Source organism: Falco biarmicus, chromosome 13, assembly GCF_023638135.1.
Source record: "Falco biarmicus isolate bFalBia1 chromosome 13, bFalBia1.pri, whole genome shotgun sequence".
In the NCBI taxonomy this organism is placed as follows: domain Eukaryota; kingdom Metazoa; phylum Chordata; class Aves; order Falconiformes; family Falconidae; genus Falco; species Falco biarmicus.
This window is the reverse complement of record NC_079300.1, coordinates 3,459,837-3,472,440: the sequence shown is the minus strand read 5'-3', so window position 1 is coordinate 3,472,440 and position 12,604 is coordinate 3,459,837.

Here is a 12,604-nt window from a genome sequence, read left to right as displayed (position 1 = left end):
CAAATAATCTTTCCTCCTGCTTCAGTGGTCTGTAGATGAGGTCCTAAGAGCTTTATCCTGCAAATCCTTCCCAGACTGGGGAAGCTCATTAAGGACCCAGGCATCAGCTGGTGGGCTTTTTCACAGCACTTTCTACTGGGTAAAATAATAATAATAATAATAAAAAGTATTCTGAGCTCCTATAGGGCTGTTTATATTCATTACTTCTCTGTCACCATTTATAATCTGGATATGATTTTATAGAAAAGACTGCACTCTCTGAAATGTACAAAATGGGCAAATTCACTGCTAGAGGTACACATTATTGTATAACTCTGCCTGGGTATGATTACCATTCACTTTGTACAGTTGTAGATGATTACAAGAGTCATTAAGCAGCATAAAATCATGCATGCCAGCTAATTAATGTGGAATTGATTCTCTTTTTAGTTTAATTTTTTATGCCTGTTGAACTCCACTGAAATCAATAAAGTAAAGGTAAGATCAGTAAAGACTGTAGTAAAACTGATGTAAGCGAAGAAAGTCAGGCTGAGAGTTTAATGAGTAATAAAACTCCAAGAAACAGAAAAAGGAAATAAACTTCCAGCTACATCTGTGTATTTATTGTAATTGTACATGATTCCTATCATTCAGGCAATTTTCCTCAACCTTAGCATTCAAGTGATGCGTTGTAAAATTCTGGGGTTCAGTAGAAAAGTAATAGAAGTGTTCAGAGCCTTGTGAACAGGGATACAGGGCTTCTGAAGTTTTTATTCTTTATACCATGAAACCACTCTGGCTTTACAGGGCATCTTTCCAAGTTTCTCTCCCGTTTGCCAGGCATTGGGATCTAGGTCTCCTTTCATTACCCAGCTTCAGCATTCAAACAGACAGCACTTCTGTCCTTGCAGATGTCAAATATGAATCAGAAAGCTGCAACCCAATCTAAAAAATAATAATAATAAAAAAGTTTTAAAAATCCCAGTCTTCTTCCTGATATTAAAACTTCATTCAAACAGTATTCCTTTGGTTCGCTTTCCTTGTCCTTCATCCCACACACTTTCCTACCGCTTCTCTCAAACCAGTGTTTTCCAAACTTTGCTTAGAAAAAAATATTTTTAGCTTTCCTAAGAGTGCCGTTGTGCTGTGACATGTGAAGCTGAGCTAAGTGTCATGTCAGATTACCCGATATAACATAACACAATTTGATAAGCAAAATTGATATGACACCACAACTTGAAAAGATTCACTTTTCTTTAACCATGAGCTAATGTCATATTTTCTGCAAGAGATATATGCAAGAAATTTACTATCCAATTTTTTATATTTTTTTTCAGCTGTAGATTTAGCCCTTGACCTTTTAGTGATGGCTTGAAATGAATAGTGCCAGACTCACCTGCCATGGTTGCCTTGTATGTTTTGACAACAATTTTGCTGATGACAGGATCAAGCTACTGCTGTGCTGAAAACTAACCTGCTCTTTACAGAAATGGAGCATTTCCTTCAGAAGTGGTTGCATTAAACAGCCTTAATAATGATTAGAGATGGACAAACATGGTTTTCATCTCCAGTATTTCATAGTTTTTTGGGGGAAAAAAGAAAAATTGTGATAAAAATTTAAAAATTCCTGACATTTCTATGGGAAAGTGTTGATACATTAGGAATTTTTTCCAAGGCAGCATTTTCTATGGATATATTCATGGTAGTTTTAGTTCAGATTTCCATCAAAAGTTAGTCCCAGTAATTAGGCAGAGGTACAGGAATACTCCTGTCAGACACTTTCCATCATAACCACAGCAACGCATCAAGCTAAACTCTCCTCAGGGCACATATATTTTTTAAATGGAAATACACACAGAACAGACTGAACCATTTTATTCAGCTTCCCAGCCTAGGTAATATGTAGGAAGGTCTTTTACCCAGCCTCTACACTTGCTCATATATAATAGTTCCATAAACTATATTTTTGCTAAGGAGTCATCTGAAATTTATTATAGGCTGCAAATTGATTCTGTGTAATTGGTCTGAAGGGGTTTCTTATTTATTCTTTCAGGCTTTTTGTTTAATATGAATTACCTAACTATTCTCTGCCCATCACATATGAGATTTTTAAAAATCAATTTTTTGTTCTTCTTCATCCCCAGTAATCAGTGCTGTTATTTTACCTTAGCTGGTATTTTTGTCAATGAGGCTTGAACCATGACAGATCCTTGCTTATTCCATAAGACAAATAGCATGAATTCATTGCGCCGTATCATCTGCAGTACCAAGCAGTACCTAAGACCATCTACTATGGTATGGTGCACAGCATATCATTCTCTCAATTCTGCGATGGGGCCTGATGAAGCGTTACTCCCCGGAATATATACACTACCCACTTAAGCTTGCATCGGTGCGGAATCTCTCATTGGTAACAAGCTGGATTTTCATTAAACAGAACAACATTAACTTTTTCAATACAATCTTGTTTGAATGGAAACACAGATCAGATCAAATCAAGAGTATTGCTAAAAAAATCCCCAACCATTGTCTCATGTCTTGGGGCCTGTTGCCTAGATGTCATTGCATATAGATAGATGACCAGAATTAACTGCATTGTATTTTCAAAAATCAGAATCACAGTCAGTATTCAAAGAAAATTATCTCAGAGGGTTTTTTCCTCCCCACCAGCAGCTGCTGTCTTGCACACGACTAGCGATTAGTTGTTAAAATTTATGACAGTAATAAAATGTTTAAGTCAGCCCTACTTGTAGACTGCAGCTTGGGCTGGATAGCATGCAATTTAAATTCAGCCTAGTGACACATTGATAGTTATTCCACAATAATTCCACCTATTAATCACGAACCAAAGAGTGTCCCTGATGTCTATCTTTATTTCTTTTCGCATAGATGAAGTAACAGACATCAGTCTCGGCACCAGAGCCACAAATCCCATTCGGTTTGGGTTCACCTGCATTTCAGTTGTGTGCTAAGGGGAATAACCAGCTCTGCAGATTAACCACACCAACTGCTCAGAACACGTTGCTGATGTGGGACCTGTGGTTTGCAACTTGGATGTGGCTGCTCTCCACTGCAGCCAAACTGAGGAAAAACGTGTTTTCCATGCAGATCCTGGAAATTGTTATGACATCCAAGTTTTGTTTGGGCATCTTCAACTAACAGCATCCAGAGCCACTCACAATAATTGCCAAGTGGCTCACTCGCTCGCTTTTCACACTCCTTCTTGTCTCCGCCCCCTTTACGTCTGTTTAAATGCAGTTACACTTATTGCATTGTTTATTAGGGAAAAAGGCGGCCAAACTGTGAGCTGAATCAATATAATACTAAATACGACAAAAACTCCAGGCTTACAAGTTAGAGCACCACGTACCATGCTTAACACTGCAAGCAAATTGACATTAAAGAGCTACCATTTGGTGAGATGCATATCTTCTCCAGGAAGCAAGCAGCAGACATACGCCAGGTATAATAATTTTACCAATAAGCCAAAACTACAAAACTTCTCTTTATTAACCATCTCCTACAGACAGCTTCAACTTAGACCCAGGTGCTAGAAATGGACTTATGCCAGTGGACCCCAGGGACCACTTACACCCACACTTACACCAGTGGGGCTTTGCCTTGAGACCAGGGAAAGGCAGGCAGGACCACAGGTGTGCTACTGCAGGGCAGCTTGTGAAGGAGGCAGAGGGAGGAGAGATGCTCTGAAGGAAGCATCTGGGCATTTAACCCTGGGTGCATTCCTTGCATTGCTTGATGGGTCAAATACCAGGTAGTGACTCAGATTCTCTGAGTCATCCAAACTGCATCACTCCATCAGCTGGTGGCCTGTCAGGAGCACCTTGTATAAGATGGAAAAGTTACTTTATTAAGCAACCTACACATTTATAATTGGTCATGTTCTATTCATCAGAGCTCTCTTGGTCACCTGATGTTGGACAAAGTTTCTAAAAATCAGCATCTACTGAAACAAATATTGCAGGATCATTTTTAATAGCCCAAAGAGGTATATTTCTCTGTGACTGGGATGTCTTTTAGATGCTTAATTAACTCAAAGTTACTTTTCAGACTGTGTAGTTGGTCTTGTAGGAATTTTCAGTGCTGTGAAATTATCCAAAGTAACAATAAAAAAATATTATTTCCATTTTAGGAAGCAAATCCCCAGGCAGACAGGCAGCTGTCTAAATGTTCTTGCCTCCGTCTTAACGTAATGAGGACACATTGATCATCTGCAGTAGCTTTCACGAGAGAGCTTTCAGTCCTCATGGCACTGAAAAACCCTGAGCCAGATCAGGTAAAATAAATAAATAAAATATCACACTTTAAACCAAATCATGCTTCCTCCTGCACTCTGGTGGACAGCCTCATCTCTTGCAGTACGTCACTCACGAAGAAACAACTTGGCTCCTTCATGCCAGTCTGGACCAATCATCCTCGGCTGACAGCGGGTTCTGCCCCTCCAGGGCACTCAGGCTCCCCTTTGACCAGCCGCAGGGCAGGCATTGAGAAGCAGAAGGGATCGCCCCATTTTCCCATGATTGCTGCCAGCACCGCTTGGACTGCCCATGGGAGAGCAGCAAATGTGAGAAAATCACTAAGATGAGGCATGCGGTCACTGGGAAAGTCCCAGGGACCTGGAGCTCTTCTCTCCTGCACTGAGGCTGCCCCCAGGAGACCCCATGCCACATGCCACGGAGCAGTGAAACATCTCCAGGAGTTCCCGCTGCTCCATCCCAGCCCTGCCGGCCCCTGGGATGCCGGGAGCACTGCGGCTCCGAGAGCTCAGAGGGAGCTGCAGGAGCTCTCACCAGTAATCCAGATACAGAGTGCCGCCAGTTTTCTGCCTTTAACTGCCTAGAACTGTTGATATTAGTTTAACAATCTTGTTTATATATTTATGAACCATTAATAAATCATTAAATGCTAATTATATTTCCTTTATTTTTTTTTCCATTAGAGCTGCTCCCCTTGCTGGTCTTTATTGACATGAATATTTCCAACCCACAAGCACATTCAAAATAACTATTTCATAAAGAATGTCATCTAAATCATTTACAACTAACAAATGTTCCTAGCTCTGTTAGCAGACAACATCTGTTTATTTAAATGATATAAGAGGACTCATTAATCTAGAATACACAATAATATTACCAGCTACTGGCATGTCATGGGTCAGAAAATGTTGTTTACAGCCTTAACAAGCACCAACTGCGAAGATCATACCATGTGCTATTAAGTATTTATAGACAACCAGAGAAGTTGGATCTTCCAGCTTTTCACTGGTTTCTAAATATGTATTTTTAAAACTTCAAAAATGCTTATGACTGTTTCATGGCTTCAGAAAGTGTCACAGCAGCCACTTTCATTAACAGAGGACTATTGCTTCAGCATTTGCTCACAGCAGCTCTGTTTTGCCTTTGCGCTGGAGCCCCAGGGAGCACAAGTTGCCAGAATAAAAAGCGGGGAAGGGGGAGGGGGGAAAGAGTTTTTCTTGACTCCAGAGAGCTTTCCACTGACCAAGGTTATCTTGCATTTGAGAGTCACAAACCTTTGTTGGCATTAACAACACAAGATTTTGCCTTAACACAGCCTATGTGATGCTGCAATTTATTTTGGCTGCTGGTTTGCCTGGGCTGATGAAAACACTGAAAATGTTTCAAGCTGATTTTTGCAAGAACATTATTTGCTGCTATTTTGAAACTGAGCTCATTCTAACATTTCATAATGGAAGAATCTAAGGAGAAAAAAAACCATTATATTCTCCATTTTTTAAGAGCTAATAAAACTCTTTAGGATACTGTATTTCAGATATTACTATATTTCTTTCAGGAAAATACAGAGCCAGGACTTTTTCATAAGTTCAAATGTGTACTCACATATCAGCTCTATAATGACTTCATGGCTGAAGTGAGTACGTGGTTCTTCCTCCACCTTCAAAACTTGTGAAAACTTCTTTATGAGAGAATCTCTTAGGAGTGCCAACAAACTTGGTGGCCTGTTGGTGTTCTGCGTAGGACCCTCAATTTTCGATGGGTTATAAAGTAACTATTCAACACCGTATCAGATAGGAGACTTGGTGCATATCCGGGTAAAACAGGTCCACGTGCCTCCATATCAGCTCACTGCAAACCGGCTGGGTCTGTATCCACTGCCAGTCTCTGCATGCAGATAATAATAAAAATAAATACTTCTCTAAAAAAGCTAGTTCCTCCTTCTGCACACCCCCTTTCTTTTTTGACAGACTATGACATCACAAAACTTAAAGTATATGAATTCCCTACCGCACGTTAGCAGAGCGGATGCGGAGCTATTGTAGTGATGCTTTTTGCACGGGGTTCCACTCGCACCGGGTGTTTCTCACTTTAAGAGGAGAGGAAGGTAACTTGCCATTCAGAAGGTAATTTGCCATTTGGAAGAAGCTTCAGTTGCTCTGTGTTTGCAGTGCCATGCTCTCCTTTGGGATGGCTAGAGATCAACAGCCTAGCTCACGCAGTTTCAGCGCAGCTCAGCCAGCAGTATTAAGTCCTAAGTTAACCTGGCAGACTTCCCAAGCAGATAAGCATTTCAGAAAAGTCCCACTGCATGATAGTTTCCCCCTGGCTTTTGGTGTTACTCAGACCTCCAGGTTTCTATAGCATCACTGTATGGAGTGGCTCAGCAAAGAGCTTCAACACCACCTTCGCTTGTCCCATTAAACAGGGAAGAATTAGACCAAGCCCAGGTCCTTTTGGAAATCCCACTTTCTTTACCCTCAGGGTGGCCAAACAGTATTTTGCTTCAGATTTTATCATTTATACCACAAATAAAAGCCAAGGCAGACAGAATATTATAGCTTGAGATCTCCATACTTGACTTGTCTTACGCTAAGCACATATACAGCAAAAATAAACTAAATATTTAGTCATGCTCTGAGCATTCATATTTCATAGTAACATTTTAATAAACCACAACCCCAAGGTGAAAATATTTTTTCATTAGGATTAATTAATATCAGCTATTATAAATGACAATATTTTTTCTCTGCACCTGGTTCACTCACTTGAAGGGAAAAGTTCAGACAAACTCACCCAGAAACCAGTTGATGATGTATTATTACAAATTCTTCTGCCTGAAAGCTATTCTCTTGAAGTATGATTAGAAAAAGAAAATATCTGTACTCTCATAATTGCTTGAATTCAGACATCTTGTAAACAAATGTGAGCTTAAATGCCATTGGTACTAATTGGGTTACATCCCCCCCCGCCCCCCCCCCCCCTCAGATCTCCTTCTGTACCTGCACTGTTTCTCTCACAGTCACGGAAGGATGGGGACAGATGACGGACCATGATAGTTATGGTCCAGGGATGGTCCCTGGGAAGCAGCAATGAGACTAGAGGAATCTGTCTCTCACAATACTGCACTGTTTTGAAGACTTCTGTCAGGACATTGCTGGAAAAAAGTGACAAAATATGATGCTGTCACACAGGTCACTGAATGCCATCAGATATCACATTAATTTCCATGCGGTGCCAAGATCTGAACTAAAAACCTGGAGCAGAGAGGCTGGGTGTGCAAGGGCAGCGCTGAGCCATCCAGTCACGCACATGTTTGCAATAGGCAGATAAGGTCAGCTTGAAGGCAGAGTTTCTAAATGATAGGTCTATTTCTCTCTCCAAACATTTTTAAAACTGAAAATGTAAATCTCTGATTGACAAGATGCTTTGCACGGGTTAAAAATGAAAACCCTTTTTCATCCCCAAACACATAATTTTCTGCTCGTAGAGATCCCATCTTTAATTACCAGCTGCTGCAAATTATCTTCTTACCATCATTAACTGTCAAATCCTGAAACAGCATATCTCTTATTGCCCTCAGTGTTCAAATACTCCACCTTTCTAATTAGTCAAGCTACCCGAGCCTACCTACAGTAAGGCTATTCGGATCATATACTGCAGCTGCTAAATGCTTCAGCTCCTATAACGTAAGCCAACCATATTTTTTATTATTAAATGATATCAACTATCTCTACTACAACTGTGACTGAAGTAGGAGACATTAAAAACAAAAGATTTTTAATGAGATAACAGCACAGCTATTGCTAATGATGATTACTTGTATTATCCTTGCAATCATTTTTAATGAATGCTTAGTAGCACAAACTCTTTGCTAGCTCAACTTGCCTAAGTTAATCTCATCAAAATAATAAACAGGGTTTAATAAATTGCCATGACCTCACTCAGAACATTTTTAATTATTGCTTTATCATTATGATTATTTATTGCCATTTCTAAGATGTGATTTTTTTTTCAGCCTTTGATACCACTTCACATATAAAATACTCATTCTTTTTTTTTGGGGGGGGTAGGGGTGTGTGTGTATATATGTGTGTGTATATATATATATATATATATATATGCATGCATTATTTTTCTTCACCCATAACATGCTTCTGTTATCCCAGGATATAAGTAAAGTTTGCTAATGGCTTATATTAACAGTTACGCTGGAACCAAGAAATATTTCACACCTCCAGCATTTCAAGAGGATCTGCGCCCATCCAAGTGCTTCTCTGGCATGGACCTATTTACACTCACTTGTAAGTGAGTAATATGGCAACATCCAGTCTTAAAACTGTTTGACTTAGAGGTTAGCAGCTTGTCTTGACAGCTATTTTAACAGTGATATAGACGGAGCTACATGCCATAGCAGTAAGACTGCTCCTTTTGTGATGTCTGAAAAGCTCCTGTAATCAGCAGGTAATGGGAAGAGAAGCTGTAAGCTCTGTTTACCCAAGTAACAGCATGGTTTTGTTCACACACGAAAGACCCATACTGATTCAGTTCTCCTTAAATCATAAGTAAAAAGAATTTGTAAAAGGAAAAAAAAACAAACCCACCCACAAAACACAACACCCACAACCCCGAGGACAATTTGGAAACAACAAGTTTTCAGCTTAAATATCCTGACAGCAAGTCAAACTTGTCTTAGTGAGCCTTGCCACGCCAGTACAAGTTACAATTACCCTACGTTCCACAAAAGACAGTGGAATTATTGGACTTAATCCCCCAGGAAGTTCAGAATCTGGGGCTTTAATTAAAATATAGGCATTAATAATGTTCATAATAGCCACAGAAAAGCAGTATATGACTCATGAAAATATCATATGTAAATCCTAGATCTATGACTTCGTGCCTCCATACTTTAAGCTTTTTGAATTTCTCCCAAATGAACAGGATTTCACAACGAGCTGTTTAACATGTAGATTACTCTGCAGTGAAACATAAAACATTTCACACCTATCAGACCTGCTGATTGCAGATACCAAGACAAGAATTGTGCAAATGAAACAAGCTAATGTCCTGGTGAACTATGGAACTACAGCATGTTTAATTTAAAATGAAATCCATATCCAGCAAAGAATAGAAACTGTAACTTTTAGTTCTATACATAATTTATAACAACCTTAAGGGGTTTGCAACATCTGAAATTAAATAGGAAATGAAATTATTCCCTGAAGGTGTTGGGGTTGATGTAAGAAATGCATTTAAAAGTAAGTACACAAATAGTTCATACTGTTATTGTGTGTATTACTCAGCACATCTCGTTACCGGTCCGTTACCACACCTCTCAAGATGTTACCCTAAGCGTCCCAAGCCTAAGCTACCTTAAAGCCTCCAGCACACCCCCAGCTACCCTTACAGGGGCATTTGTGGGGTGGCAAATTGTTTCTCCCGTTTTAAGTCTATAAAAAGCACACTAGGGCTTTACAACTGCTGAAGGCTAGGTTAAGGCTTTCACTCTCTCTCTTTTTTTTTTTTTTTTCACTCTCTCTTTTTTTTTTTTTTTTTAATTTAAATTAAGTGAAGAAACTAAATCTGCTATAATTGTGGAGTATAAATTAAAATATTCCCTTTCTACTGAGCCCTACCTCAGATAACCCTCAGCCTTTTAGGAAAGACGCTGGTGTTTTCAGACACCAGCCTGAACCAGCAAAATTATTTCCCCTTGCAAACCAGTAAACAGTGGATACTTGCAGCCTTGAAGCTGCCATCAGTGAGGCAACGGGCTCCTGCAGAGCCAGGCAGGGTTTTCAGCACGCCCCTCAGCTCCAGCGACACGGCACGAGTCTCGTGTTTGCCAGCCCAAAGCTTTTTGGCCCACAAAAATGACAAAAGATGGAATTTAAAAAATGGATAGAATTAATGGCCAGTTATCATGGAAGGTCTGGCACAGGAGGGATGGACAGTCTTAATAGGAGAGCATTGTAGCAGCCCCCTACTTTATCAGCCTTTACTTCCTAGTGAAGTAAACTGACATTTTAATAGCGCTGCATTTATTTAAATACCATACTGGGAAGCAAATATTACTTGCTTCTATAAAGATTATCAGCAGTTATGATATAATAGTTCATGAGTTCACCCCATGAATTTATTTATTGCATGAAAGTACTTGCCCGGAAACAAATTTTGATCATGACGAGAGCTTGTATTGACACAGAAAAATTAAATGGAAATATTATGGTCATAAAATATCAGTGTGAAACTAATCACATCATAGCTATCAGTGACATATAGGGAGATTTATTGAAGTATAGCCAAATTTCAAGGCGATGGAGCAGGGCTGAGGCCCTTTTTTCAATATCATTTCTATATTAGACTCCTGTCTAATCTGCCTCTACATTACATGCTCAGATGCAGTATTTAACAGCTCTTTCTGCTGGAAAAATTCAGCTTTATGAACACAAGAATGTAAGTCATTAATCATTAATTATAAAACTAACTGAAGAGCCAATACCATCAGGTTGACATATTATGTTGTTAGAAGAGCCATGAAACCACAGTGTAAGCAATAAGCGGACCAAATCATTTAAAAAGTTGCTCGATGGAATGGTTTATTTGCTCAGACAAAACCATCTGAATTAGACTTGACAGTCTGGTTTGAAACGAAGCGGGGCACAGAGATGGCGGTGGCTTGGCAGAGCGCAGCCCTGGCAGCCAGAAGGCTTGGAAGGAGCCGGGGTGGGGTGGGTGGTGGGCACCACATCAAGGCAGCTGGTCCAGGAGGGCAGATCAAGCCCCAAGTCACCCCAGCATCAACCCAAACAAGGGCCACAGCTTTGTTCACTGCCAGCCCTTTCATACCACTGTACCGCTTGTGTTATAACACACACGTGTCTGGTGCAGGTAGCTAGGAAAGGCTTTGCACCCCTCCTTCCTACTTAAAGCTCATCCTGGGAGCTTAATGTGAGTCCTGCCGATGCCAAAAACAAGACTTGCACTGCCTGGAGGAGAAAAAATATTAACAACAACAACAAAAAAATACATCAGATTTATATAGAAGGGACATCTCACTGCTCTGGAAGCAGAATTTAAATACTTCCTTTATCTGGGGGGTTTGTCCCTCAGAGTCTCAATTTGTTCTTCCTTGATTGTTTTCTAACTTTTTCAATTATCTTGGGGGGAGCATCAATTTGTTTTCAAAGTCAGGCATTAATTTAAAACAACACTTTTGAGCGATCCTACTTGTTTCTTTCTGAAGGTCTTTTTAATGGCATAAGCATCTGCATAGCCCATCAATCTTCCCTCTCTGATATCTGGAGAGCTATCTCTGTCATTATATAAGGGCTGCTTCAAGAGCATTTATTAATTCAAAAGATTCAGATATCTCATTATATGTTACCTGGAGAGCACCTTGCTGACTGGGAACACAAAGTTTTGCTACAAATGTCTCTAACTTTACTTTTTCTTTTACACATATGCATCAAAAAATATACGTGCACCCCAGAAACCCTCAAATATAATGGAAATAATTGTAAAAAATACTGATTAATGGTAATGTCGTTGTACTGGACAAGTTAACATGCCTTAAAAGCAAGTACTAGATAGAGGTGTGCTCTTGTTGCTCCCTCCTAGATAAAGAAAATAATTTGTCTGCATTTGTGTCCTGTGAAATACTATACTGCTAAATTTAGATATTGATTGAGATTATCCAGGCAATCCACCATACATTACTGTTGATAACTGGGTTTTGTTACCGAGCAAAGATTTTCTGGAAGGAGTGGGAAAAGACTAGCAGCTCTCAGCCCTCTCCGAGGCATGGGCATGGCTGCTCCCCTCTTGCTCCATTTCCTCTACCCAGCAAAGAAGCACATACTTGCAGGCATCCTACCTGTCCTTGTTACCAAAATAATAAAGAAAGATAATAGGATTTTAAGGTCTTACAATAAAAGTCCACAGGAAATCAGCAACCTGAATGACCCCAAATTTCCAAAACGCTGCCAGGGAGACTTCCACCCCCCCGAAAACATCACTGTCCATGTGGTTCCCGTTACACACAAGTACAACCCACTACAGCTGCTTCCCAGGGGCATGGCTCTGGCCGCATCCCTCAGGCTCACACCGGGCCGTGTACCATTCCGCCGTGCTTCGACAGCCGGGCTGCTCGCAAGGGCTTTGCCCCTCACCAAAGCTCCAGCCGGGGCTGGCAGCCCTGCAGCAGGACAGAGCCTTGGAGGAGGCAAGATTACCATTTGAAGGGATACTCAGAGGCTTTAAAAATAATTGTTTCAGCTTTCTTCCCAATGAAGGCAGGAGCATCCTCTGACCGCACGAGTGATGAATACGACACCCTGATTGTGCTTTTGGCT